Source organism: Macrobrachium rosenbergii, chromosome 12, assembly GCF_040412425.1.
Source record: "Macrobrachium rosenbergii isolate ZJJX-2024 chromosome 12, ASM4041242v1, whole genome shotgun sequence".
Taxonomy (NCBI): domain Eukaryota; kingdom Metazoa; phylum Arthropoda; class Malacostraca; order Decapoda; family Palaemonidae; genus Macrobrachium; species Macrobrachium rosenbergii.
Window position 1 is genome coordinate 25233001 of NC_089752.1, and position 24675 is coordinate 25257675.

The following is a 24675-nucleotide window of genomic DNA, read 5'->3' on the forward strand; positions in this document are numbered from 1 at the left end:
TTATCCCTAATGCTAACTATCCTGGCTACAAGCTGGTGGGGACTCACTATGATCGTTATATTTGAATTGCCTTTGTATACCTGAATGAAAAGACGTTCCCAATCTTCAATCTGATTAATATTACTACACATAAATACATCGAGATCAACAGCAGTAATATTTATAATATATATATATATATATATAATATATACTGGAATCATATATATATATATATATATATAAACATATATATGGGAATTATATATATATATATACTGTTGCTATATTATATATAACATATATATGATATATGGTATATATATATGCTTTTGTATAAACATATTCAATGTATATAAACGGCATTAATTTATATCATCTCCATAGGGAAAACGATTGTTGCTTCTTGGAAGAATGAGTCCAGCACCAGAAAATTGCAGAATATTAGTTATGCATATCATAGATAATGCATAAAATATATATATATATATATATATATATATAAGCATGCATATATATATATTACTATAAATATATCTATATTCATACACAGATACACACACTCAAGGGCCTGCAGGAAAGGTGAAAGAATAATTTGTAGACACAGACTTTTGCCTCATTTTTCAAGACATGATCACAGTTACAGAAAGGTGAAAGGGTTCAGTACTGTTACACCATTCGTCTTATAAGAAATACGTAAACAAGAGTAAACATCAACTATCCTAATTACTAGTTTCACAAAAGTAGGCATTACAGCAAGCAGGCCATTATTATAACAAGTAATCTATACAGTAACACCTTCCTTTGTTGTTTTATGGGCAAAGGCTCTTTTAACTTTAAGTTCTTTAATGCGCTTTAAATTGAGGTTCATGTTACTATCTATATCAATGAAACATGATTCTATTATAATTCTGTCAAAAATATCGCTTGGGTTATACAGTGTTGTCGTAATTTTTCAGTTTATTACATGACCTTCGTCTCTCACATGAATAAAAATACCACAAGATTGTTACCAGGTCTTACATTATAACGATGCTGGGAAATCCTTTTGCAGCAAGATTTTCCCGCCTGTCCTAGGTACTCTATCACAGCCTGCACATGGAATAAAATATACACATCCTATATCAGTTTCTTTGTACTTTATCACAGCCTGAACATGAAAGAAAATATGCACATCCTATTCAGTTTCTTTGCACATTATCACAGCAGCCTGCACATGGAGTAGAGTATACACATTCTATTTCAGTTTCTTTGCACTTTATCACAGCCTGAACATGGAATAAAATATTCACATCCGTTTCATCTTCTTTGCACTTTATCACAGCCTCAACGTGGAATAAAATATACACATCCTATATCAGTTTCTTTACACTTTATCAGTGCTTGAACATGGAATAAAATATACACATCCTTTTGCAGTTTTTGATATTTATCACAGCCTGAGCGTGGAATAAAATATGCACATCCAGCTTCAGTTTCTTTGCACTTTATCATAGCCAGAACATGGAATGAAATGTACTCATCCTATTCAGCTTCTTTGCACTTTATCACAGCCAGAACATGAAATCAAATTTGCACATCTTATTCCAATTTATTTGCACTTTAACACAACCTGAACATGGAATAAAATATGCACATCCTACTTCAGTTTCTTTGCACTTTAGCACTGCCAGAACATGGAACAAATATACACATCCTATTTCAGTTTCTTTGCACTTTATCAGAGCCTGAACATGGAATAAGATATACACATCCTATTTCGGTTTCTTTGCACTTTATCACGGCCAGAGCATGAAATAAATATACACATCCTGTTTCAGCTCCTTTGCTTTATCACAGCAAGAACATATAATAAAATATCCTCATCCTATTTCAGTTTCTTTGTCCTTTATCACAGCCAGAACATGGAATAAAATATACACATCCTATTTCAGTTTCTTTGCACTTTATTACAGCATGAACATGGAATAAAATATACGCATCCTATTTCAGTTTCTTTGTACTTCATCACAGCCAGAACATGGAATAAAATATACACATCCTATTTCAGTTTCCTTGTACTTTATTACAGCCTGAACATGGAATAAAATATGCACAGCCTACTTCTGTGTTTTTGCACTTTATCACATCCAGAACATGGAATGAAACATGCACATCCTATTTCAGTTTGTCTGCACTTTATCACATCCAGAACATGGAATAAAATATACACATCCTATTTCATTTTCTTTGCACTTTATCACAACCAGAACATGGAATAAAATATGCGCATCCTATTTCGGTTATTTTGCACTTTATCCCAGCCAGAACATGGAATAAAATATGTACATCCTATTTCAATTTCTTTGTGCTTCATCACAGCCTGCACATAGGCTAAAATATACATATTCTGGGATTGTTCTTTATCAAAAAAAACTTTTGATACAATTTTCATACTGGAAAACAACGTTTGTGTTAAATGCCTTCAGTCATTTAAGAAGATGACAAAATTCATTGTAATATGGTAAACATAAAACATTTTCATATTAAACTCTTTCTTAACCGCTGAGTTATAAAAATACTTATTTTTCTTCTCTAATGCAGCATCTAAAAAATAAGTTGGGTAACAATTTTTGCCATTGGCGTAAATATTTGAAATCTCTTTCTTCAAATACTCTGGCCTACATAATTTCATAATAATGGACTTTTTGCTGTAATACCTATTTATGTAAAACTAGTAATTAATGGTTGGTCTTTACTCTTGTTTATGTGTGTGTGTGTTTTTTTTTTTTTTATAAAACCATCGTAATGTAGCGGTATTGTACCTTTTCTCCATTTGGGTACTGTCTCTGAATTTTCCTTTCACCTTTCCTGTGAGCGCTTAGTATGTTTATTTGCCATGGAACCATTCTGGTGTTAGGATTTAATATATATATATATATATATATATATATATATATATATATATATATATATATATATATATATATATATATATATATATATATATATATATATATATATATATATATATATACTATATACTCTTTATATATATATATGTGTGTGTGTATTTACGTATATACAGTGTGTGTGTATATATATATATATATATATATATATATATATATATATATATATATATAACCTATATATATATATATATATATAATATATATATTATATATATTATATATATGTATATATATTCTATATATAAAAGAAATAGATCACTGAAAATTGTGTGAGGTCAAGTAATTAACTGTGATCAGTTAATATAATATATAGAGAAAGGATAGATCTATGAAAAAAATTTAGGAATAAGGTGAATAAATTTATAAAGTACTTTATACTGAATAATTAACATAAGTACCAAGGAACAAAAACATACAGACCACTAAGCAAAGCATGTACACCTGCACTCAACCATCACTAGTACACGCATCACTTTCAGCTTATGAGCTTATTGCAGAAATTTTAAGAAGTACAGAAAGACAAAAAGAAAAAGGAAACAATGAGGCCCGTGTTATATGTACGTGTGTGTGTATATATATATATATATATATATATATATATATATATGTGTGTGTGTGTGTATATATATACATATATATGTATGTGTATGTGTGCATGTATGCATATGATTCTTGTACTATCCCTCATTGTATAATATAGAGTACAGTCCTACCGCAATTAAAGGACTTAATCTGTTTAAAGAAGGCAGTCCTTTAACTGGATTGTCCCTAAACTGAGCAGTTTTTCTCATAAGAAATGCTCTTATGGGATTTTTATTAATCTGTTCCTGTTCTCCAAAAATGCAACCAATGAAAGCATTTTAGTTCGAATATAACCAGCTTAGTTTGCAGACAAACACGAAAAATTTATAAAATAGATATACGAAGTAATGCATTTATTTTTTTTACTTTACCTGTATTTGGCAGAGCTGGCGACCTGTTTGGAAGATGGTGAGGAAGGTGAAGAAGAGAGATGGTGTTTGAAAGGGGAGTCCCCTTCCATAAAAACAACAGGCAACCTGGTCTTGTTTATCTTTTACTGTTCCTTCCTACTGCTGTTTTCTTGAGACTCACTCTTTCTTTCGTAAAGTAAGATGTATTGTCATTCAGCAGGTTTATTAAAAGGTTTGTTACAGAGAGAGAGAGAGAGAGAGAGAGAGAGATCATTATTATTATGGTGATGTAAGAAATCAGGGGAAAAACAGTACAAGTAAATGCAAAGCTGTTGGACAAGAAAGTAAGTCTCGAATGGCGTATGTATTGGCTTTTATAAGCATGTGATACAATGCTGGTTGAGTAAGTATGCTTGCATTTGGGTAAGCACGAGTTCAAGTACTGCTTGAAAGTTAAAGCTCAGTTGTCTCAATTAGTTGTCAGTTTTAGCATTCATATACGTCGTGTGAAAAAGTTGTCATAAAGTCATTAGTATTGACGTGCGAGAGCATCCTGGACGTGAACTTGAAATGCTAGTGGGCTTGCCAAAGTGCAGACTTCCGAATGAGTGACAGGAAAGTTTTCTCCTGCTGTGGGATCGATAGAGCAGTGTGCCACAAACTGGGAAGACACAAGTTCAACTCCTGCTTCAGACCGGAAGTCCATTTTTCTCATTTAATTAGCAGTTCTAGTATGCATATCTGTTATATATATATATATATATATATATATATATATATATATATAACCCATATATATATATATATATATATATATATATGTATATATATATATATATATATATATATATATATATATATATATATATATATATATATATATATATATATATATATATCTATATATAAGTACATTCAAGCGCCATTTATTAGAAGAATGGAAATTATCATTTTAATTAACTGCCTTGGAAGCCAACACATTAAAGCACTCAGAATGTAAACAATAAATGGAATGAATAAACTGACTTACCTTGATATCACATCTAAGTAAACAGAGAATTGGAGGTCACCATGGGGAAAAATTTAACCAGTTATGTAATTTAAAACTGAATTTATTTACAAATGAAGCAATCAGGAAATTAAATGAAGGGGCTGACTGGCAGCAACAAGCACATACAATGTGCAATAAAATTAGACAGTGCATAGCAAATTCCTGAATCTGGAAAAGGCTACAGCCCTGAAATAGTTTAACACGCAAATGAACGCCAAGGTTGCTGCTGGTAAAATTTTTTTTTTTTTTTTTTTCTGTTAACGCCTCCAGAGTTATCAAGGGGGACTGTCCAGTGCCCAGACTGCTAATCCAGAAGATTATTGTACGTGGCAGGATGGCAGTTAAAGATCTACGCTAGGTTTTGTTTCATAAGGCATGGAACAGACCACCCAAGTGCTGGATAACAGGTTCTGGAAGAGAATTCAGGTTAGCATTCAAAACCAACGACTTTCTCTCACATGAACTTAATTATGCATGGTGGAGGAATGATCAGTTAAATTTAGTGTACGTGGTAACACTATGGAGGGAATTATCTAATTATGATCACTGAACTAATTTAATTTGAGCTTGGGACAAGTCATGGTAACAAAGGGGCTGATAGGTCTGATTTGACAAAAGGGGCCTTTGTTTAGGAGAATGAAAAGTTGGAAATTCGGAAAATGGAGAGAAATTCACGAGAAGAAATAGAAACTGGCTTGGGATCAAATGCTTCCAGACATACCTTATTCCTTCCGTGCAGTGAGCTCGTTGCAAAAGACGAATATCGGCGGCAGGAGTCTCGATCTGTGCCAAACCAGAAAGACCCGCACCACTTTATGCTGTAGAGGTCGAGGAATGAGTGTTTTTTCCCAGGTCGCAGGGCATCGCGTCCGATTTGTTGTTTGGCTTGGAGCACAGGACATCAGCGATCTGAAAGCAGTTACACAGCCAGCGAAAGGTCTTAAGAAAAGTAGGTCTTATAGCTAAGTTCTTAAGGGTCAGTATAACAGCCCACTTACAGCCCCGATTAACCCTCTTTGTCCCTAATGGCTATCTAACCACCCAGCATCGGATGATGCGGTTGCTAAGAGGACGTATGTTTCCAAATCAGGTGATATGGGGGTAGGCCCTACAAGTTCACCCATTTGAATTTCTATCTAACAGGCTAGGGTCTCATATACGAATACATATATATATATATATATATATATATATATATATATATATATATATATATATATATATATATATATATATATATATATATATATATATATACAAATATATATATATATACTATTCTAGAGACTGTTCTAGGCTGCATGCTTACTTTAACTTCCCATATTATGGATGAACCCCCTTTACAGAAAACTTCCACAACATCAGGTTCTTCGCACACCTTCTAAGGAAGCTCGTCAGTGCGCATCAAAACCTCCTACCCACACTGTCCCATTCACTTCTGTGACTTGAACACACATGACACCTCTCTTCCTTTCCTGTACCTCTTCCATTCCATCCATCCAACACTTTCTATATCTTGTCCTCCTTTCTCCCAACAATTCTAAGTTATATACTTTTTTCACTAAATTGTCATCCTCCATTCTTTACTCATGATCACGCTATCTCAGAGCATTCATGTAAAAATGGCCAGTAGATCATGTGATTACCTCGGCTTAAGAAACAGTATTTGTCCGTTCCAGCGCTTGTAAAATGTTACAGAATTTGACACACACATACGTAAGTATATGAACTGAAAAGTATTTTTACCCTTCTTCACAGCATAGTGGGTTGAGCGGTACCTCACTCTTGTTTCTGTGCATGGAAGGAAAGGACATTAATTTATTTTTCATTGTAGTGATTAGTGGGAGGAAATCAAGAAGTAAGGTGGTTTTTTAAGCCAATATATGTATATATATATATATATATATATATATATATATATATATATATATATATATATATATATATATATATATAATTGCATTAATTTTACATGCATGACCTTTCTTGATAGCTGGATGGCCACAGTCAATGTCTGTCATCATTTTAAAACTAAATCATGGTTCAAATCCTGTCCGGCGAAGCCCATAATTCCCTTTGGGCTTAACTTTTCTGCAGGCTATAGTAAATTCAATATTATGGATATTTATGGCTTAGTTTATTGAATATTTATGAATTATACAGTATATGTCCAAGTACACACACACACACACACATATATATATATAGAGTATATATATATATATATATATATATAATTATATATATATATATATATATATATATATATATATATATAAGAACAGGACTCTCACAAATGTGGTTAGAAATATATGATTCAAAAAAGAATATTTATAATTGCACTTTAGATAAGGAAAATGGTAAGGAAGTGTTTGCTGGATTATGTACTTTTAGAGTAGAGATACAGTAGATCAACTCAAGTTGTTGGATGTAATGGGAAGAAGAACGAGCGGCTGAAGGTATCATCTGATTATTATTTGGTTGAATGCAGCCTGAAAATAGGTATGTTTTAATCGGAGAAGTGTTAAAAATGTGGTTATAAATGTAATAGATACATTATTTGAGCCAGTATGCAGTATTTCGAACAGTGTTATAATGGATACATTATTTTAGCCAAGAGGCAGCACTTGGAAGAACGTTGCTTTAGGGCCTTTAAATTTGCAATTCCAATACAGTAAAATAGGCTCCCGCTTGAAATCAAGAAGACTGAAAATATCAAGCCTTTGAGGGGAAAAAATTAAAGACTCGTATACACTGAGTGTTATGAGTTTGCATTTAACAGTTAATGTGAAGTATTCCATGTAAATTTGGAATGTTTGCATTATTATGTAGCTTATATGACAAGTGTGTTTGCAGGTCTTACAAGGAACCTTTGGCGGAGTTGAGCCCGAGAAAGAAGAAACAGCGGTCTTGACCTTAGTAACATCAAAATTGTTTTCTTTTCTACAAATTCATCTCATGTTGAATTTCATGAATGACTTTTTATGAACTGTCAAAGAGCTCTCGACACTGATAAATTTCTCTCATACATAGGCCAGGGTCTACAGGCTACGATATAGAAAAGTTTTTCGTACCAAGATTTTATTGTTTGCTACACATCATATCATTGGTTCAGTCGCCTTAATGTTAACCAATCGTGAAACTGATTACAGGTCATATTCAGCTTTCATGTAAACAAACGATCGGCAATTGTCAAAACTGCAGCCCTTTTGGAGTAATGCTGTATATATCCAAAAATTGTGTATTATGTAGATCTGATCACTGAAAATACTGTCATGTTTGCACTCATATAAATGATACAAAATATACATTATCGTGGGAGCATAGTTAAACCAACTAATATATATTTTTAATTGGAATGAATGAAATTAGAAGCAACACTAAAAGTGGTTCAGGTCCTTTTCGTAGGTGACAATCAGCACGGCGCGAATAACTATGACGTTACAGAGTAGTGGTTACCCTTGCCGTGTTGATTAGCAGTATGAATTAATGGTTTGTAAGAGTTTGTTATGCACGTACATTAAGCTTTGTTTGGGCAAGCAGTGTTACTTGTTGTATGAAAACTGTGTTATTTTGCCATTAAAGGTCTTGATATGTTTGCTAAGTTTTGCGAGCTCATAAGCCTAGCCTAGTTTGTTTTACATAGTACCGATAAATTTATCCGTTATTAGGCCAAAAATTCAAAACTGCTATATAGCGTTTCGACTTTTGGTAGAAGTAAGCAATATCTCCGCATGGGATATTACTCGGGAAATTGATTTCTCCTACAGTGTTTTGGTTGCTTAGGCTATAAGAATTTACCGTAATTTTTTGTAGGTCGGCTGTAGTTAACCTGTAATTAACCCAGGAAATTGTATGCTGGGCATCCTGGAATGCTGTCGCGCATATGCAGTGTTACAGGTGAGCTTTTGGCCAAAAGTGGAGTTTACATCATGGCGGGTGTCTAAGGGGCAGAGCCTCCCGACTAAGTAACACACCCTGCTAGGTTAGGTTAGGGTACGTTAAGTTAATATAGTGGTATTATTTTATAAGTTGCCAGTACATGATGTGAAATTGGGTAGAACTATGTAGTAGCTCTGCGGCAGCAACTGCCTTCTAACTTTTTCTACGTTTTTTTGTTTGCTAATTATGAATTTACCTTTAATTTTTGGCACTCGAGTGTAATTAACCTGTAATTAAACCCTGAAGTCCATTCAAGAAGGGGTTTCCATACGTGATCTTCACAAGACAGAGCACTGGTACATCTGTTTCGAACGGTTCATATCCCATCCGGCAAGTGCAATAACTTGTTAACGTATGGGTACCCAGCCCCCCCGGGCCTGTATTAAACACAGCGAAGGGACATTCCATTTGGCCGACAACAAACATGCACCGCTAGTATCAGAACCCCTAAAAGTGTAGAAAAAAACAGTTGAAAAGGTGAAAACATGCGCGGAGCTAATATATAGAATTACTGTACCTGAAATTGTAACTTACTTTTTTGGAAAGAGCTCGTCATCTAATTAGGACTCAAGGTAAGGCAATACTGTCCCCCTCCTTCCATAGCTAATACAGCAAAACTGTGACCAGTAAACAGGCCTACCCCTAGCTTACATGGTATTTTGTATTGGCAACTTATAAAATTTTACGGTAATTCTAAGTATTAGCTCTGCGCCTGTTTTTACCTTGGAAACTGGTTTTTTCTAGACTTTTGGGGCTTCTGATGCTGGCGGTGCATTTTTTTGTTGTCGACCAAATGGAATATCCCTTTGCGTGTTTAGTACTGGCCGGGGGGCCAGGGTTACCCATACGTTAACAAGTTAATGCATTTGCCGGATGGGATATGAACCGCTCAAAATAGACGTACCCATGCTCTGTCTTGTGAAGATCGCGTATGGAAACCCCTTGTTGGACGGACTTCATTGGTTAATTACAGGTTAATTAAGGTAAATCCATAATTAGCAACCAAAAAACTGTAGAAAAAGTCAAGTTAGAAGGTAGTCACAGCCTCTGAGCCACTACTTAGTTCTACCAATTTTACCAGTATAGTTCCTTTTATAGGAAAATAGGTTTCCTTAGCCAATTTCTTCTTAAACATATGGCTCCCTGACGACTTGCGAATATGCGGAACCGTTCTATAACAACAAGAAGGCAGTCCGATATACCTCCCAATGCTTCCAAAACCCAGCGTTCCGAAAGGGTCCCCAACCATGTTGGGTAGAAATGAGGTTAATAATAATTGACCAACAATAAACAACACTGCCTCCTTCATAGGCAACACCAAAAGTTTAGGAAAATTCAATTTCCAAGGTAATAGTCCTTCCCGGGGCTCTTACTTAGAAGTACCATGTTGTGGTTACTTATCAAGAATATGCCATTATTTTTTTCAGTCAGCTGTAATTAACCTCAAACATTTTGTATGCTGGCTATCCTGGAATGCTATCGCACATGCGCAGTGTTATAGGGGAGCTTTTGGTAAAAAGTGGAGTTTCCTTCACCGGGGGCCTGGTGGCTCTGCCTTGACTAAGTAACACGACCTGCTAGGTTAGGTAAATTTAGGTTAGGGTATGTTAGGTTAGTATAACTCCTCTTATAATAGGTTTCCTTAACCAATCCCTCCTTAAACATATGGCTCCCTACTGACTTGCACATGCACAGAACCATTCCTTAACAACAACAACAGTGTTCTGGCCTTTCTCCCAGTGTTTTCCTCAGCCAAAACCCCTTGTTCCCATTGGGTCCCCAACCATGTTGGGTTGATGTGAAGTTAATAATAATTGACCAACAATAAACAAGGTCACCTCCTTTATATTTCTAAGTAAGAGCTCCACACGAACTATTATATACCTTGGAAATAAATTTTTCCTATACTTTTAGTGTTGCTGATGAAGGAGGTGGTGTTGTTTATTGTCAGTCAATTATTATTAAACTCATATCTACCCAAGGTTGGGGACCCTTTTAGGAACAAAGGGTTTTGGAAACATTGGGAGAAAAACCGGACCGCCATGTTGAAATGGGATGGTTCGTTGCATCTTAATCGTCGAGGAGCCATAATCTTAAAAAAGGATGGCTAAGAAACCTATTATAAAAGGAACTATACTAACCCCAAAGTACCCTAATGTAACCTAACAGGCTGCGTTCTTTAGTTTCGGGGGGTGGAGCCCTCTGAACTTCTGCAGTGAAGGAAACTCGCTTTTTACCAAAAAAAGATCCTTTATAACACTCTGACTCTTCAGGATAATTCCAGGATGGTCACCGTACAACTTCTGAGGTTAATTACAAGTTAATTATTGTCGACCGACAAAAAAGAACAGTGAATTCTTAATAAGCAACCAAAATAATATAGAAAAAATCAATTTCCAAAGTAATTCTCAATGTGGAGCTCTTGCCTAGTTCTACCACCTCCATCAGCAACACTAGGAAAAATCAATTTCCAAGGTATTAGTCCGCACAGATCTTTTGCTTAGATTTACCCGAAGTTTCTGACATTTGTTTCTTTGGCAAATGAGTAGTCTACATTTACAGTGGACCTCTCCTTTATATCCTGTACAGTACTAGCCAAGCTAGCCTATGTGACCAAAGTAAGGAAAGTGGGGCTTTTGGGTTGGGGAAGACACAAAACGAGTTAAATACAAGGCCCTTGTTCCACTGATAATTCTTATATATATTAAATTAGGTCCATAAAATGTTTTGGTAGAACTATGGGGTTGCTCCACATTGGTTATTACCTTGGAAATTGACTTTATATATGAGTAACTTACCAAATAATTATATAGCTATTACTGTAGTTGTTCCGACACGATATACAAACCATCGATCCTTTACATTAGGAATTACTTTCAGCAAAGCTGGAAATGGCTGTTGAACTTTCAAACAAGGTGGTTAGGCAGTTAACTACTGTCTGGGAGGCAGGAGTCCCACTCGCTCGGATGCAAACATTCCAATTTGCTTTCGGCTGTCATGCGGTACATACGTGTTTCTTTACTTTCTGCCCTGACTTCCATTGAGCTGCTTTCTTGGTGGGATCTTTTCTTTTTCTTTTTGCCTTGTGTTTTCTTTCATAATCATGCAAGTTTATAAAGGAAATAAACCTTGTAAGCCAGCCTTCCCCCAGCATGTGTGTTCTGGGGTTGGCGGGAAGAAATGTAATAGTTTCAGATCAAACATTGATGTTAACCCTCATGCCCTTTGCTCTTCTTGCAGGGGTGTGTGTGTGTTCACGGGAATCTTCTTGTACTGAGTGCTTAAAATAAATGAATCGCTATCACAAACTTAGGTTTGTTCTGACACGATATACAAAAAATTGGTCCTTTACATTAGGAGTTACTTACGGCGAAGGTGGACACGGCTGTTAAACTCTTGAACAAGGTGGTTAGGCAGCAGCTACCGCCAGGTAGGCGGGAATACTCGCCTGCCCATATGTAAACATTTCAGTTTTCCTTTCAGCCGTCATACCTTGCAGACATGTTTTCGGATCTCTGCATGACTGTCGTTAAGCTCTTTATTATCCCGGTGGGATCTCTGTATTTTGTGTATATATTGTGCGTGTTTGATATTTATTAATACAAACCCACGATTTGTGATAGCCTTGCATAAGCTCGTTCCCATGCGTCTTAGCCTTGGGTTTGACGGCCAAGGGTGCATTTAGAAGGGCGTAACCGAGTAGTAATGCTTCTCTTCTAGTAGCCCTTTATTTAGATACTGAAGGCGTTCCCCTGTACATTCGGAGATATTAGATTGGGATGTAATATCTTCACATCCCCTATATTGACCAGGATGTAAGAGTTTTTGCTCCTTCTTGGGCTCCGCCCTCCACATGCACAAGGGCATGACTACTTCCTTCTACTTGTGCTGAGCGTTGTTTTACGCTTCGCGCCTATAGAGAGTTGTGGGGAGTTACGGGCATCGCCGGTAAGTTTCGCCCCACGGCGCCATGGTGGCTCCCTCTTTCTTTCTCTCCTGTCTCAGGTTCTTTCCCCCAGCTCTCCTTTGGCAGAGATCTTTCCCCACTGCCCTCTTCACTAGCTCGCCGGGCAAAGAATGCGAGGGGCTGCCCAGGCTGTCGGGCACCTCTTCTAGTGGCCTTTCCCGCCAAGGGCAGTTCCTCGGAGCTGAGAGGAAGGTCTCCCTACCAATCATCTTGCTTTTTCTTCCGGTTAACACTGAGCACGTGAGGCACAGTGGTATTTGGCTGGGATATCCCGGTTGGGATATCTCTCCATGAAGGAGTCCCGATGTTCATTCAGTGTTGCTTCGGGATCAACCACAGTACCTGGTTGAATGGCATGAATTCCGTGGGATCGCTCAACTCTGTTCCTGCCGATAATGGATCGATCGCTGCCATTGCTGGCCCTTCATGTATGCTGTGGCACTGCCTCTGACATATCTGTGGTCCGTCTGCTCCTGCCTTTTCCTGTTGTCTCTGGGTGGCTCTTCCTGGTTTCCTGCCGCAGCCGTTCTAATCGTTCCTGTCGCTGCTGGTGACTTTCATGTGACGTTCCTGGCCGTTGCTGTAGCTCCTGCCTTCCGAACTGCTTCCGTAGCTCCTGCATTGGCTGTCCTGATCATGCCTGCTGCTTCTCCTGGTGGTCTGTTGTGGGCTGCTTCCATTGTGATCCTGCCTAGCTACCCTGGAGGTTACGGTGTTTTGTATCCACCATCCTGTAGAAGATGTCATAGTGAAGGTGAAGGAAGTTACCCTGTGGAAGTAGCCACCGTCTTCTTCAACTTATCTTCGATTTCGTCTTCTGCCACCTCTTCCCTTCCTCTCCCGAGGTTCAAGGGGGTCCCAGGAACTGGATAGACCTCCATCGGCCGAAGGAGAGGAAGGCTGCTTCTTTCCCCGTGATGCCCTTGGATGTCTGGGGACTGCCTCCTTCTCAGGAGGCAGGGTCTCGTTGGCTCTTCCCAACATTCGAAAGTTAGGGAACCACCTCATACGCCTGGGTTTTGTGTTTGGAGGCAGCGTGCAGACCTTGGTTTGCGATCCCATTCCCCGTCCTAGAGGTTCCGCCTCTAAGACAGGTGCTGCTTCGGCGCTTCTCATGAAGAGCCGCCGAGTGCCTCGAGATTCTGTGGAATATCGAGTATCCCCAATCTGGTGGAGAGTACTCTCCCGCCCAGTTTGGGAGCAGTGCAAGAGAAAGGGCTGAGGCACCCAGGTGTCTCGGCTCTTCCTGCTAGCACTACAAGTGCTCCCTGAGTGCTTACCAGTGCTCGGTCGGTTTTCCAGCCTTGTGTCTCGATCCTATTGGTTCAAACGCTGGAAGAAGCAGGGAAGAGATTCCCATCGGGAATCGTACGGGACTTCTAAGGGACTGACTCTCTTCTGGGAGACAAGTTTCTCGTTATTGCTCCTAATTCCTTGAGTTAGGAACGATTCGCATTCTCCTCATTGCCAGTCTTGGAGGTCTACGTCTAAGACTGGTTCTGTGCCTGGTTCTTTTGATTTCTCAGGAAAACGAAAGCAGCCGCTCCTGATTTCTGGGAGTCTCATAGGTCACTCAAATTATACGAGCGGTCTCCTGACAAGAGGCACAGGACGAGAGAAAGTGCTGAGACACCCAGGGTAGTCTTGAATTGCGAGACACCAGGTGTCTCGGTGGCAAGACGCCAGGTGTCTCGATACTGCTCGCCAGCTGCTTCAGTTGTTTGGCCAGGTTTCATCCTTGTTTCTTGAACCTTAGGGTTTGAGCATGCAATATAGCAGACACAGAATTCCCCTTTAAACCTACTTCTCGAAGGGCCTCAGCCTTGAAGGAGTTTAGAGTCCGGGAAACTAGCGCTATTTCACGGCAGATGAGTTTCGCCCTGTCCAGTTCCGATTGTGTTCGTGCAATCGGCTCGGCTCGGCTCGGCTTGCCCACCCCACCCAGCCCTTGGTCGCGTTTGTGAGACTGGCTCAGCTCAGCTTGCCCTGCCTGCCTCCCAGTCCACTGCATACCCAGGCTGTATAGAGGAATGAGTGAGTTTTTAATTAGCATTTCCCAACGTTCTGTGTGTGAGAGAGAGAGAGAGAAGGCGAGAGTAATTGTAGATTAGTGAGTGCTTCGGTTGTTGGAAGAGGGATGAGGTCAATAGTTTGTTCTAGCTGTCTGTCTGTGGAATATGTGAAGGATTTTTCGGTTTGAGTGAGTCTTGAGTCAGAGCTGGTGCGGTCAGTCGTTTGGTCTTGGACAGTTTTTGTGTGCTTTTTGAGAGTTGTTGGTTTTCCTTGTTAGTGTGCTGTTCTTGTTGTGTATATAGTTCTATCATCTTTTTTTTTTTATGTTTCCTTGTTTTGTTTGTGTGGTTTTGTGTGCTGTGTTGGCGACCGTGGGCCTTTACTCCATCTTCCAGCAACCGAGGATCGTGAGTGTTGTGTACTGTTTTGGAGTTTGAATTCACGACATTATATTTGGCGTAACATGGGGCAGCTGGTGTTGCAGCTGCAGTGAGATTGGTGGCTGGTAGTGTGACTGAAGAAAAGGATGGAAGAGGAACTGGTGAGGTTGAGAGGAGAATGTGCATGGTTAAAGAGTGAGAATGAGATTGAGGGCTTCAGTTGGAAGAGATGGATCAATGGTAAAGGAAGCGAAAGAGGAAATGAAAGGGGGAGATGAAAGAGTCAGAAGAGAGAATGGAAGAAAGGGTGGATAAAGTTGGAGGAACGATGAAAAGTGTGGAAGAAATGGTGAAAGGTATGTTCAAGGGTGTTTTTTGGAGAAGGCCTGTTGGAGGCAGGTCCTCTGGAATGCGTGAAGGGGCAAGAGAGAAAGAAAAGAAGGAAGAAGTGAGTGGGCGTGAGTGATGAAAGTGGTGGAATAGGCAGAAACGAGAGAATGAGAGGCAGGGTAAGGGAAAAGAAATGAAAAGCAAGGGAAGGAGCAGAAGGAAAGTATGATAAGTCAGGGAGAAAAAAGGAAGAAGGAAAAGGAAAGAAACTGGTAAGAAGGGGGCAAGGAAGTGGGAAAGGCAGGAAAGAAGGAGAGGGGGAAGATACTAGTGATAGTGAGGTGGATGGAGGTGAATATGGATAAAAGTGGATAAAAAGAGGAAGAAGAAGAGTGTAATGTGTGTGAAGATGAATGGCAGTGCGGAAATGGACTCTTTGTATTGGGAAGAGGGGGTGTGAAAGGACAGAGTGAAAGTAGCGAAAGTGAGAAAGGCTATGTATGTGAGGGAGGTACGGTGTGAAAGGTATGATGAGTATGGAAGGAGGGATGTGCATGATTTCTTTAGGAGTATGAAAGGTTTGTCAGGATAAGTATGGGGAGAGTAAGAGTGTGGGCGAGAATCAGGAGAATGTTGACTGGGTTTTGCTTGATATGTATAGGGTTATTATGGAGTGTGGAGATGTTGAGTATGACAAGGTGAAAGCTGACTAGTTGAGCAAACGAGGCTAGATGAAAGCGAAAGTGTTAAGTATAAGAGGAAGAATGAATGATGAGGCAAGAATGAAAAGCTGAAACTGTTGTCACTGTATGCTTGTAGGCTGGAGACGTTGGCAAGAGAAAGAAGTTTGGGATGATGGGATAGATGAATGTAAGAGGTTAGTACGGAAGTTGTTAGGGACAGTGCCATGGAGGTAGAGAATTTGAGAACTTGAAGCGGAAGGAGAAGAAAAGATGGACGAGTGGAAAGGTTGACTTGGGGAGAAATTTTGAAATTGTAGAAGATTATAGATTGACAGGGTTATAAAAGAGAGCAGAAGTGTGAGTGTAAGGGCTGGGTAGATGAGAGAGTGCCAGAGTTTGGAAGCTTTAGGATGCAGTGTTGAGGGGCCCAATGAGAATGGCGATAGTGTAATAGATAGGAGTGTAAGGCAAGTAATGTGGAGGTGCCAGTGAGGATGAATGGTGGGTTTGTAAAGGAACAACGGTTGGGTGGGTTAGGGATAGTAGTGTACAAAGGAAGGTCGGGTGAGTGGAAGCCTGAGGAAGTGTTTTAGATGTGGAAAGAAGGACATACAAAGAATGAGGTAGATGGGCTTTAGGAGCGTGTTTAGGGATTGTGGGCAATCGGGACATTTGGTAGGAGTGTCACGAAAGATAGGTTAAATGCTACAGTGCGGACAGGTGGGTCATATAATGGTTGTAGGGAACCAGTGAATGTAATATGGGCAACTGTGGTAAGAATGGGCATTATGCGAATGTTTCAGAACGTGCAAGGAGAGTGTCAATGTGGAGATGGAAGGGCATGTATCAAGTGTATGTAGACGAAAGAGAGTGACTGTGACAGCGAGTGGAAACTGAGTGAAGGGTTCAAATGGTGGATCCTCCAGGATGCAAGCGTGCGTGTGATGCATGTATGTGAGGGGTTGTTGCATGAGGAGGCTTGCTGGAAAGATCTGACGAGTGCATGCGTGTGCAAGTGTGTTGTAAGGGAGTAAGATTGATTGCGTATTAGATACCGGTGTATGGGAATACTACATTTAAGAATGGATGTGAGAAATTGAGGAAGACGTGAAATTAGGAATTGGTTAGGGAAGTAAGAGGGATTGGAAATTTAGGGATAGCAGTGGTTGGAAGAGTGTGTGAACGTTTAGAAATTGGGGGTGTAATGATGGATGAAAGTGATTTTTGTGGTTGAGAGTACGAATGATAACATATTTTATTGGGATGTAAGTTTTTTTTTGAAAAAATGCGGGATGGTGGTCCGTCTAGTGAATGTAATTGAATTCATTATGAAAGGGGATGTGCTTGGGGATTTGTATTTGAGGAAGGATGGTAGGGTTGAAACAAAAATTGTGGAAGAGAGTGCCTGTAATTGCGACAGAGAGGTAAAAAGTGCCACATGAGATTGAGAAGTTGTGAGTGTGAAAGTGGCATGGCCGGATAGCCTCAGGATAGCCAACAATGATAGTTGTGAGGTATAAGTTGAGGAAGGATGTAAATAAATTAGTCAGGGCAAATGTGTGTGTATATGATGGGGTTTTGAACATGGGGAGATCCAGAGGTATATATAACGTCATTGCCGAGTGTCAGAAGAAGGAAGTGCGAGGAATATATGAGGGAGATTGCGTGGGAATATTACATTATATGGTGAATGTGGATGATGAGGTATGTGAAGTAATGGTGAGTGATGACAGGCAGATTTGAAAGGAGTTAATGATTGGACCCCGTATGAGGAGTTGAAAGAAGAGTAAAGGTAGATGAAATGTAAGTGATAAACGTAAGAGAACCGACAGTGTTGTGTTGTGATAGGCAGGGGTGTTGAGTCGTGAGGACGAGGATTTTGGGATCAAGCTTCCAGAATTTGCAATAGTTCTGGAAGACGACACTATATATCAGCTGCCCCGACATTTTTTCTCCGTCTATCAATCATGAGATAGAGGAGCAGTGTGAGGAGCTTGAGAGGGTGGGAGTGATTGAAAGGAGTGAGTGTCTGAATAGCCCCATTGTACCAGTACATAAGCCAGATGGAAGTTTTTACGAATGTCGTGGATTATCAGAAGGTGAATGAAGTAACTGTGAAAGAGCCATTCGATGAATGTGGTGTCTGATTGTGTGTACAAGATGAATGGAATGAAAGTGTTTACAAAATTAGATCTGGTAAGGGCTTATTACAGATGCCTCTGGAGGAAGGGAGCAGGCATATTACAGCCTTTTCTAGTAGTTCCTGCCACTACCAGTTCGAAGATTAAGTTTTGGACTGGCTAAATGCGCTCTGCTGCCTTCCAAAGGGCAATGAATGGTTTGGCTGGGTTTGATGTAAGAAGGTAACTGTTTTTATAGATGACATTTTGATTGCAGTGAGACTGTAGAAGAGAATATGGAACTGCTTGAACGAGTGTTAGAAAGGTTGGAAGAAGTAGGAATAAAAGTAAAACTTGGAAAGTGTGCTTGGTTGGCTTGGGAAGTGGAATTCCTAGGGCATATGGTGAGTGGAAGAGGTGTAAGGAAGAGTGATAAGTTCGTGAACAAGGTAAGGGAATTTCCACGTCCCCGGACTGTGCGTGAGTTGAAAGGATTTCTAGGTTTAATTGAGTTTGAAGGTTTATAAGAGATTGTTCCAGGACAGGAACCACTGACTGAATGGACAGGAAGAGAAATTGTGCAAGATTGAAATGGGATGACCGAATGATCCAAGCGTTAGAGATTGGAAAGAGGGCTGCGAGATTTGACGCTGGCTTTTCCCGGAATTATAGTGAGAATGCGAAAAACTAGAACTGTATAATGGATGCAAGTAAATATAGTATGGGAGGATGCCTGGTACAAAAATGCAGAAGCGAATGGGGAAGAACAATTGAGAGTAATTGCGTATGTGAGCAAGGCGTTTGGAAAGAGAACAGAGTTGAAATATTCGGTGATTGAAAAGCAGAATTGGCATATGGTTTTTGTGTGAAAGCGTTGAAAGTACTTTTGTATGTGGATTTTGTGATACGGACAGACCATCGAGCGCTAGTATATATGGTTAAAAAGGAGAGTGCGAATGCTAGACCATAGAACGAGTAGAGGATTTGAATGAGTTTAGTTTTAAGGTAGAATATGTGCAAGGTAGACAGAATATTGTTGCAGATGCTATGTCACGTATGTGGACTGAACGAGATGATAGTTAGGATGCACTGGGACCCGGACCTAGTACCTGTAGGATTTGTGGTAAACAACAGTATGTAGGGAGAATCGAGTGTGGGAATGTCTGTTTGGGGGTTGATAATTTGGAAACAAATGGGTTGATTGATGGAGTACCTGCAAAGCATGAATGAGTTACGAAAAGGTGATGAATGAAATGCCGGAAGGAGGAGTGAGTTTGGAAGGAAGGGGAATTAGATGAGGAGGAAAAAGTTAGTGAAAGTGTTGTTGGTAGGGGCTGAAATATTTAAAATTACAGTACGATTGTTCTTTGATGAAGAACAGGTGTGGAGTATAAGAGAGGGTGAATGAAAGTGGTACGAATGTAATTTTAAATGTTCAATGTGTAAAAGATAATTGTAGCTGGCTGGTTAAGAAGAGGTTGATTGAGGGAAAATGAGGGGAATAAGGGTACAGTTGAGGATATCGTTGAAGATGAATGCGATGAGGATGGTTGTGGGGAAGCTAAGCAGGTGAATGTAGCCGTGAGAGCGTGTATGCATGAAGCGAAAGGTAAATTAGTAAACGAATGCAGTGGTAAATCAGAGTGAATATTGTAGTTTTGGTGATATCGGAGCACAAGTGTCGTTAGTGAGCAGTACAGTAGTGAGGAATTGGAAAGGTGCTATTTGGGATGTAAAAAGAAAATCAACGAGTGTAAGGATACATGGTTTGGGACAAGGGAGTGTGTTAGTATGGGAGGTACAATTAAAAATTCTAGTTAGGGGATTTGAAATAATACATAATTTTGTGAAGTCATGGATGAGAAATGGATATGCCAACATGTTTTTTATTAGGAATTGATTTTATGAGAATGCATGATATAAGTGTGGATGTCGGGAGGGAAATTTTAGGAAAGGGCGCAGGGAAATAACGAAGGTTAAAGGAGGGGATGTCTAAAACTAGTTTTGTAGGTATGGTAGATATTGCAAGAGTGAAAATGATTTTGTTGAGTGAAGAGGAAATTAAACAAATGCAAAAATCAGTGCATGAGAATAAGTATGTTAAGAGAGAGTGTGTTAGAGGGTGTAAGAGTAGGGAGTTGGCTGGTCTGAGTTAGAAAGTGTATAAGCGAAGTGCTAAGAGATTTGTTGTATAACAAAGGTATAGTTTATTTTGCATCAGGAAGGAATGTGGGATGGGGAAGTGTATGTGCCAGTGTTTCTGAAGATGCAGCCGTGGTATGTGTTTATTAGTGCATGATAGGTTTGGGCATCTGGGGAAAAATAAATTATGGAATGTATGGAGAGAGAGATTGTATGTGCCTGGATTGAATAAAATTTGTGCAGATGTAGCGTTATGTGTGTGGACTGTCAAAAGGTAGATATCAAAGTGTGCATGTGAATCCACCTGTTATGTATTGCAGATGAAAGAGTTATTTGAGATGGTTGTGATTGATTGTGTGTGCGTTGCCTGTGACTACTAGAGGACATGTGGGAAATGGTTGTAATGGTAGATCATTTTGAGTAAGTTTGCATATGCGTAGCGATTCGAACAAAAGAGGAGACTGTAGCGAATGGTGGGCTCATGATACTGCCCGGTAATGTTATGTGTGCAAAACGACGCGAATGTTGGAGTGACAATGTGGCCTGAATTGTTGGATGGGGAGTTTGAGCAACATGTTGCGTGATTGAGTGATCGAGCATGTGTACTCTCGCTGTATATGCCCAAAAGCAATGGATTCATGAACGACGGTGAGAACGTTGACGGAGATATTATGTATGATGAGGAATGTGATATTGATTGGGATGTAAATGTTGGGCGAGCGTTGTGGGTATACAGCACACCGTGCATAATTGTATTGGTATGTCTCAATAAATATGTGTTAAATTTTGAAGATAGTGAGACCAAATTAGGTATATCCCAGAATGATAAGGGGTATGGAAGAAGGTGCATGAGAGGTTTGAAAGTTACAAGGTGGGTGAGAAAGTGTTGAAAGAAATAATCGAGAAAGGAAGTGCAGTTGAATGTAAATAAAGTGCGTGAAAAATTTGAGGTCCGTATGAAGTGTTGGAAGTTGGTCCCAGTGGGCTTGAGATTTATGTTATAGGGGAAGTATGTGTAGATGGTAGTGTGAAATACTAGCGCATCATAACCAATTGCATAGATGGAAGGATGTAACGGAATATGTGAGAGAGAATGGGGTGTATAAATGGTTGAAATCGAATGTGGGTGAACCAAGTATGCATGAGAGCTTGTGTATGGAGGATCAGCAATTTGTTTTAGATAGAGTATGGTAAAACGTAAGAAAGGGAAGAATGTAAGTGAAAGGAATGATCGTAAGTTGTGTGATAGGGTGTGAGTGCCAAAGTGAAAATGAGTGATAAAGCGTGTAATACGGATGAATGGGGTGATATGAATAGGACGTGCCTATAGCATATGGGGTTTGATATAACTGAATTGATGGACGTGTAGTAAGTGAACGTTGGAGGTGAGCGAAAGTGTAAGAGTAAGAGAGCGTAGCAGTAATCTGCAGTGATTGAAAGCATGGAATGAATCTGCAAGAATTGCAGAAAGGTCAATGAGCTTAATGGGATGGATTAGTTGAAGAATTGGGGAGGTATTTGGGGAACGAAAGTTAGAGGGTATAGATGAGATTGTGAGATGAAATTGAGAGTGGTAGTACGAAGACGATAGCGTGAATCTGAGAGAGAAATGGAGGAGAAAATGTGAATCTGAATGTTGCTGGAAGAAAGTGATTCTGAGAGAATGATTGCCCGCGAACGTGCCGTTCTAGAGGACCTGCTAGTGACATCCATAGGTGTTGCGTAAAAGGCAAATTTAAATGCAGTGTGAAAAGTGTTGGTTGGGAAATGCTAAAAGGGGGAGAATTGTAGAGGATGAGGAGTTTTTATTAGCATTTCAACGTTCGTGTGTGAGAGAGAGAGCAGTGTAATTGTCGTTAGTGAGTGTTTCATTGTTGGAAGAGGATGAGGTCGTTGGTTTGTTTACAGCGCTGTCTGTCTGTGGAATATGTGGAAGGATTTTCGGTTTTTGGAGTGAGTCTTGAGTCAAATGAGCTTGCGCGGTCAGTCGCTTGGTCTTGGACAGTTTTTGTGTGCTTTTTGAGAGTTGTTGGTTTTTCTTGTTAGTGTGCTGTTTCTTGTTGTGTATATATGTCTATCATCTTTTTTATGTTTCCTTGTTTTGTTTGTGTCTTTGTGTGCTGTGTTGGCGACCGTGGACACTTTACCCATCTTCCAACAACGAGATCAGGTGAGTGTTTTGTACTATTTTTTGTGGTTTTGAATTCCATACAGCTGGATCAATGCTCACAATTGGCTCGTTTGGTGCAGCTCTGCCCAGCCCCGCCCCGTTTTTCCAACGGATTTCTCTCTCAACTCATTTGAGTGAACTTTCTGCTCTTCCCAGGAAAGTGCTTTGCCACGGCGCAAGTGCTCTTCTTCCCCCATGTGGCAATAATCTCCTTCGGTTGGTTATTGCTCACGGTCCACTTCTCCTGCTGGTCTTACTTCTTCCAGTTGCGATCCCTCATTTTTTGGAGATTTGTCATCCCAAGCTGGACTGCAGCTCACAATGAATAATCTTCATCACTCGCAACCCTTGCAGTTCCCAGGAGGCCGAGAGTTTCAGGGGCCGCCACGGTCCTTGCTTGCGAGAGCATTCTCGACCAGATGAATACTTTTCTTCGGACAAGGAGTTCATTCAGGTCGAGACACCAAATTTCTCCCCTGCCACGACAGAGTACGAATTCTCCTTGCCTCTGAGGGTCTTGCAGACTGCAGGTTGCCCTGACTCTGCCTCACCTGGACTGGGTTCTCTCTCTGCTTCTCCTTGCTGTGAAGGGTATTCTCTTCCACAATGAGAGGCAGCGATCTTGGAGGGTACCTGCTGGTTTCCTTCAGGCAGTCTCCTGATGGATCCACGATCCTTCACTTTTAGGGTTTCTCTCCTCGGATATGACCGTTTCTGGAGAGAACCCTGTCTTCTGGAGACTGGGCCTGTCCGGGGGTGGGTCTTCCTATACCAGATGGCAATCTGAGGGCAATTCTGGTGCAAAGAAGGAGGACTTTGTCCTAATTCGAATCTCCGGTTTCGTAAGTCCCAAGTTGGTTCTGCATTTCTCTTTCAGAGATTTGCCAGATACTGCGGTAATCAAGGTTCGTACCATGGCACTGCCTTGTCCTTTGGACAGTGGCCAAGGCCTTTGGGTCATAAGTCATCTCAGCTTGACCTTGAGTTCAAGCCAGCCCCCTCAACTCCTAAGAAGATCGCGGAACAAATAGCCCTCTTCTTCCCTTCTGGGAAAGTGTGCATAACTGTGTTTCTTTCCACCCTCTTTTCCATAAGGGAGGAGGGAAGAAGTGAAGAGAGAAAGAAGTGTTGACCGGGAAGAAGTTCTCCTACTGCAGATGCTTGGATGAAATGATACTTATCAAGTCTCTGGAGCTGGCAGCAACATTGCCGAGACCTGGGAATGGATTCCTTCAGGAGAAGTATCTACTGTATTTCCCTTAGGTCTATGCAATTCTTTTCATCAAACTTCCATCCCGCTTCCTCTCCCATGCTCCCGATTTGGGGAATGCCAGCCCGGCTAGAGCTAATCGTCTCAGTATCCTTTCATCTTGCAGAAGCTTCCCCATGGTGGAGAATGGAGGTCTGCTTCCATTCCTGCATCCTTCTTTTCTCTTCAAAGTATGAGGAAAGAGTTAGGCTAATGCTTGATTGAAGGAACCTTCGAATATGCTTGCATATTCCCCTCATGTCGTGTGTCTACTTCTAGATTCACCGATCGTGGAATAGGCGCACACCGGTAAGACTTTGTCTTGAAGGTGTGTGACCGAGACGATTAGTACCTTCTCATCAATATCCTGCACTCAAGGCAGCCTTTTGGCCTTTCGAGAATTCAGGATGAGTTTTGCAACACTCACTGGTTTTGTTGAACAACAAAACCACAGTAGTGGCAGTCGTCGACAAACAAGAGGTAATCGTTTTTTCCTCCCTTTTCATCTGTCAACATTTTCAGGTACTCGAGTGTTCTATAGCGCACTCGATAGCTCAATTAGCCAGACGCATTCCCGGCCTCGGGTTTTGAGTGATCGGGACAGAACGTGCTCTTCACTCTTTTCCTCACGAAGATTCACAAAGAGACTGCTCAACTGAGAGATCCTTACCATCTTTCTGTTGCCTCCTTGCACAACAAAGTTGGTAGTTTCCTTGCTCCTTCGTACCAGACCCAGGGGCCACTACGGTGAGGCATGCTGTCT

General features: G+C 40.1%; 1 protein-coding gene across 2 annotated transcripts in view; it reads left to right on the forward strand.

The window, feature by feature from the left end:
- The first annotated feature begins 8259 nt into the window (after nt 1-8259).
- The window catches only part of LOC136844447 (mediator of DNA damage checkpoint protein 1-like), a 214415-nt gene continuing 197999 nt past the window's right edge, over nt 8260-24675 (forward strand). For both annotated transcript variants that reach the window (XM_067113693.1, XM_067113694.1), the window contains exon 1: nt 8260-8408. The gene's annotated coding sequence lies outside the window, so the exon portion shown is untranslated. The remainder of the gene's footprint in view (nt 8409-24675) is intronic.